The following is a 6,202-nucleotide window of genomic DNA, read 5'->3' on the forward strand; positions in this document are numbered from 1 at the left end:
CCCCTCATCTGCACTCAAGATTTGTGAAGAGGACGTGAGTCACCTCTTCCAAAGGCAGAAGATCAGGAAGGCTCCTGTTCCCGACGGTGTGTCTCCATCCTGCCTGAAAATCTGTGGAGACCAGCTGGCCCCCGTCATCACACAGATCTTCAACAGATCACTGGAGCTGTGTGAAGTTCCCTCCTGCCTCTAACACTTCACAATCATCCCGGTCCCCAAAAAACCCTCAATCTCTGGACTAAATGACTACAGGCCTGTCGCCCTGACATCTGTAGTCATGAAGTCCTTTGAAAGACTGGTGTTGGCCGACCTGAAGGACATTACAGGCCCCTTGTTGGACCTCCTGCATTTTGCCTACAGGGCTGACAGGTCAGTGGATGATGTAGTCAACTTGGGATTGCATTACATCCTGCAACACCTCGACTCTCCAGGGACATGCAAGGATCCCGTTCGTGGACTTCAGCTCGGCGTTCAACACCATCATCCCGGACATCCTCAGCACCAAACTCACCCAGCTCACTGTGCCAGCCTCCACCTGTCAGTGGATCACAAACAGCAGGTGAGACTGGGGAACATCACATCCAGCACCCGGACTATTAGCTCCCCCCTGCTCTTCTCCCTCCACACCAACAACTGCACATCAAGAGACCCATATGTCAAACTCCTGAAGTTTGCAGCGACACAATGATCATCGGCCTCATCCGGGACAGTGATGAGTCGGCCCACAGACGGGAGGTTGATCAGCTGGCTCTCTGGTGCGGCCAGAACAACCTAGAGTTTAACACGCTCAAAACTGTGGAGATGATCGTGGACTTCAGGAGGAGCCCGCCACTCTGTCCCCCATCACCATACTCAACAGCCCTGTGTCTGCTGTGGAATCCTTCAGGTTTCTGGGATCCACTATTTCCAGGGACCTGAAGTGGGAGCCCAACACGGACACCATCATTAAGAAGGTGTTACGGTGGGTGTGGGTTGGTGAGGCAGGGTTGAGCAGGTTGGAGGACCCAAACACAGGACACAGAGCGGAGCAGGTATAGTTCAGTGGTTTAATTAAACAAACAAAACGCGAGCACACTTACATACTGAGTGGCTGAGTCCATAAAAAGCCATAATGAGAAACTAAACCAAAATCCAACACAGGTAATCCAAAACACCAAGAGCAGAAAATAGAAAGACGAAATACTTGACGAGACTGGGAGATGGGAGCGACGACTGACAGGGAGTAACACCAACAATGACCGGACAAGGGCTGAACAGAAAGACCACACATATATACTAGGGATAACGAGCAGGGCGGGAGCAACACAGGTGACAGACATGAGGCCAACGAGGGAGGCAGAGAGACAGCAGGAAAACAGAGAGGCAGGCAGGCAGAGACAACAGGGGGCAACAGAGAGAACACACAAGCAGACATGGGTGAATAACCAAGAATGCACAAGTACGAGCTAAACAGAACCAGTAAATGAACAAGGGAATACACAAGACAAAACAGGGAACACAAGACCAGGAGTAAACACAAAAGATATTAACTAATGTACAGGACTAGGAACTAACTGAACAAGACTACACAGAGAAACACAGAACCAAAAACAGACTTAAACAGACAGACAAATAGACATGAACACAAAAACCACACTCCTAACAGAAGGCCCAGCAGAGGATGTACTTCCTGCGCCAGCTCAGGACGTTCAACCTGCCTAATGACCTGCTGATCCACTTTTACACAGCTATCATCCAGTCTGTCCTCTGCATGTCCATCACTGTCTGGTTTGGATCTGCCACCAAAAAGGACAGGGACAGACTACAATGGACAGTCAGGACTGCAGAAAAGCTCATCAGTGCCAACCTGCCCTCCTACATTCAGGACTTACACATTTCCAGAGTCAGGAAACGGGCAGGAAACATTACTGCAGATCCATCTCACCCCGGACACAACCTGTTCCAGCTTCTCCCTTCTGGTAGGCGCTACAGAGCACTGTACGCCAAAACCAACAGACTTAGGAACAGTTTCTTCCCATAAGCCATCACTCTGATGAAGAGCTGATTTCTGACTCACGGTGTCAGGAACAATTCTTGTGCAATAACCCAGTAACTCTGTCTCTAATCAGCCACCTGTTTACTGGCTAACACTTATTATTTATTCACCATTCTCTATTTCAGTGCTGTTCATACTGTTATATTGTCATATTGTAGATACTGTATACCAATCCACCTACCTCATGTCATAACTCCTGCACAAAGTGCTTATACTTATTTATTCCAGCATCATTTGCACTATGCTTCATTGTACTGTGTACATGTGTACATGTATGCATGTATATGTACCTGTAAATCACATCCACCTCCGACATGTACATACTCCTGCATCCTTTGCACTCTGCTCACTGCACTATTTGTCAATATGTCTATATTGTTTTTATTCATAGTGTGTATAATTGTGTTGTCTACACTGAAGTCTGTGTCTGATTTTATTTTATTTTTATAATTGTGATTTAAGCACATCGTGAGCAATGTACAATCCTGAGTCAAATTCCTCGTATGTGTACACATACCTGACAATAAAGCTGATTCTGATTCTGAAATAACATTATGTTAAGCTTTTATTAAGTCTAAGGTATCAGTAACTTTTATAGCTGGTACACAGACACCTATAGAGCTTTTTTAATTAGCCATACCTTTCAGCCCGTTAGCAATACCAACCACAACACTGTCTCAGCATATGAGCTGCTGATAATGTTTATTGTTGCCGCTGTCAGATGAAAAGCTTACCTTGGAGGACCATTGACTTTGATGTCACAATGAACATCATGAGTGTGTGAATTCTGACAAAAGAAAATTAAGGTGAGATGAACTGGCTGGAGGCAATTACACCTCAATAAAAGTGTTCATATGTTAGTGTGCATGTCTTTGTGTAGGTGTGTCTGTGGTATGTGATTACCCTCACGATGCCATGCGTGATTATGGTAATTAGCATATTACAGGATTAGATCAAGATTACTATTCCACACACAGTTGTTGATGGAAAAGACAAGAACACATACACACACACACACACACACACACACACACACACACACATATACACACATACACACACACACATAAAAACAGACCGAATGAAGGGTTAGAAGATGCAAGAGCAATATATCAATGCAAATGCCAATGTCCATCTCCTAATATCCCAATGAATATGAGGCAGGGGGTTGGAACCATTCATACACAGTGTATAAATCAGCACTTAACGAGCCTTAACGAGCCTTAACGATCCTATAAGCCCTTGATTAGAGGTTGATTATCAGGATGACGGGCCAATGCAAATGGCCGTTTACCACTGGCCTTTGGCTGTTTGGGTGAAACAGAAGTAGGAAGACTGTGTAAGTAAAAAAGAGAGTCAAGTGAATTTGTGTGTGGTTGTTGCTTTATGTTTGTGTGTGAGGGTGTGTGTGCATGGGTGTGCTTGTGTGTGAGCCTTCAGGGATGAGTTGCAGACTTTGGGTGGAAATGTGTTTCCAATCCACCAGGCTTTGAGCAGGAAACAAAAGGGGAATTGCAGTCACCCGTGAAACAAAACAGACACTTTCTCTCCTTTCTCTCTCTCTGTTTCTCCACATTGCTGCTATTTGCTAAAGACATTGATCCATTGCCTTGTCTGAGATTAGGATGCACAGGTTCAGAAATGTTAATGGCACTTCCAGTCAAACCACCAAATAGTGAATTGGTCAGTCGCTAAAAAAGACTTTTCTGTCTTATTGGTATTACTATGTTTTCTTACACAAAACAACATGTTTATGAATTAAACAGTGTTCATTTACATGACATAGTGAATGTCAAGTTCTTGTACAACAAGACATACAGTCTACAACCATGCTAGCAGCATTTTGACTATCGCCATCTTGTTTTTTTGGAACCAGAAGTGACAAAGAGGGTGAAGCTGGCTAGCTGGGTTGGTAAGATGCATTTACGTTCATAATTCACGTTAATTATGATATTAATTAGGATGCTAATTTTGGCTAGCGAAAAACAGGATAAAACAAAATGTACTTACTGTAAAAAATTAACAGCAGCTGACTCCTTAGAATGGTAGTACAACTGAATACTGAATTAGGTGACCAAAATGTTACAGTTTACTTTCATAATCTGAAAACACGCTGTGAAAGGGTCAAAGTTCATAGAGGAAAACACCAACAGCACCCAAAAAGTTCACGACTAATTAAATGTACACAGTGCAGTGGATGAGATTCGGCTCTATCCTGATTGACGGGTTACCATGGCAGAAACTTGTCAATCGCAAGGTAGCCACATCCTAAAGCATACCCTGCTTTGTAGTCTATTTTCCTCTAATGCGACCATACTTTACTAAATGAACATCATGCTGTATTGGAGAAGACTTGAAACTAGTGATTGAGACCTTAAATTCATAAGGAACTTTTATTTCCAAGGTAACAAATCAAGTGAGAAGTAGGCCAATGGCGTGGCTAAAAACAGCTAAACATGCCAAGTATACAAGAAGAATGGGTTATCAAATCCACCATGCTTAAGGTCAAGCAGGTTAGATACAGGGAGGCTTGCAAAAACAATAATGGACAAAAAATGCTCACACTCAGTACGAACACCAAATCCTTTATAGCAACATTTTAAGCAGCAAAGGCCTTTGTTTGCTTGAAAGTACAACAAAGGATTGGAAACTTGGATACTGCTGTCTTAGTTTTATCCAAGCAGATTACCACGCTAGAGCTCTGCGGGCCAAAGGTGAACGAGTCTCATATGCTGGCATCTGCCAACTTATAGTTCAAACCGGTGCCTCAACAGACAGGACAACTGAGGCAGAACCTGGATGGATGAGATCTGGAGCACACGGTTATAGTAAGAGCTTTTAATAAGGTGCAGCAACTAATGTTTCGACATAAAGCATGTCTTCAGAGTAAGAAGAGGCGGTGGTGGTGTGGATATTTAAAATGTCTGTGCCCAGCTAATACCTGTCTCTCATAGGGGGGAGAGTTTCTGGGCATTGCTTACGTCTAGCCAATGCCATATTGTAGAATATAAATATGAAACTATCAAACATTTCAGGAAACATCAAAGAACAATTAGTACTTTCTCTGAACATTCATTTGACGCCAGATTATTCATCTGCCCATTTAATCCATATAGTTCATTTGTGTTAGTATATAAATTCAGTAGCTTTCTCTGCTTATCAACAGCTTGTTTACAGTGTTCCCTCTCCTAGCCGATAAGGATATCTTTTCAGTAACACCAGGGTAAAGGCTGATCCAGAATTTGCATTCACATAATGACGTACAATTACATACTCAAGCCAGGCTTTGTGCTGCTATCTTGCTACTATTGCTAGATTACTGTGATGCTGCTGTTACAACTACAGACACCGAGAGCTGATCCAGGCGCCTGTGCAGCTAGCTGGCATTGCAAACAGTGTTAGAAGCATTGATCCTGAAACAACAAAATGTTTCTTCTGTTTGACTATAATTGGCTAAATAAATTCATAACACAACCTTGTTTTCTCCAACAAGGCTGTATTTATCAACAGCTCTTGAACAACCTGACTTAAATTACTGAGTCAATGTGGTGTTTGTGATTGAAATGAAGTCCCTTTGTAAAATGAATCCTGTTATCACAAATATCCTGCAGTATTAACAGCTCCATTGAACGGAACCTCTTACTTTGCAGTTCCCAGCTATCTTTAAATTGAACCTAAAGTCAAATGTAGGAGCACATTTGGATGCACAATTGGAGGATAATTTATATTATCTCGTCCATAAGTCTTATCTTATTTCATGTTTATTTATATGTGTGTGTTTGTGTGTGAAAGGCAATTGTTTTTGTGACGGCATTAAAGACAAATACCTGAATTACTTTCCCCACATATTTTTCTATTTCCTTGTCAAACAACAATTGTGCCTCCAGCAGTAACAAATGTGTAAAGCTGTGCACTAGGGATATTTTACCTGTGGCATCTGGCAAAGGCAGTGGAGAACGACAAGTGTGCTGATGAGGTGAGACCCCGCCAAAAAAACAGACGTCAAAAACATGTCAAACAAAAGCGTGACGCACAGATGTCAAGCACATACACAAAAAGAGCTACATGAGGTACCACTAGCTTCAGATCAAACCCCTGTCCTGCCACTGTATTGGGACAGTGTGACAGCAAGTCGTCTGCAGGGAGAGGTATAATGCATTTCTGATA

Source organism: Micropterus salmoides, unplaced genomic scaffold (assembly GCF_014851395.1).
Source record: "Micropterus salmoides isolate LMB-PRFRI ecotype aquatic unplaced genomic scaffold, ASM1485139v1 Ms_hic_scaffold_12, whole genome shotgun sequence".
Lineage (NCBI taxonomy): Eukaryota > Metazoa > Chordata > Actinopteri > Centrarchiformes > Centrarchidae > Micropterus > Micropterus salmoides.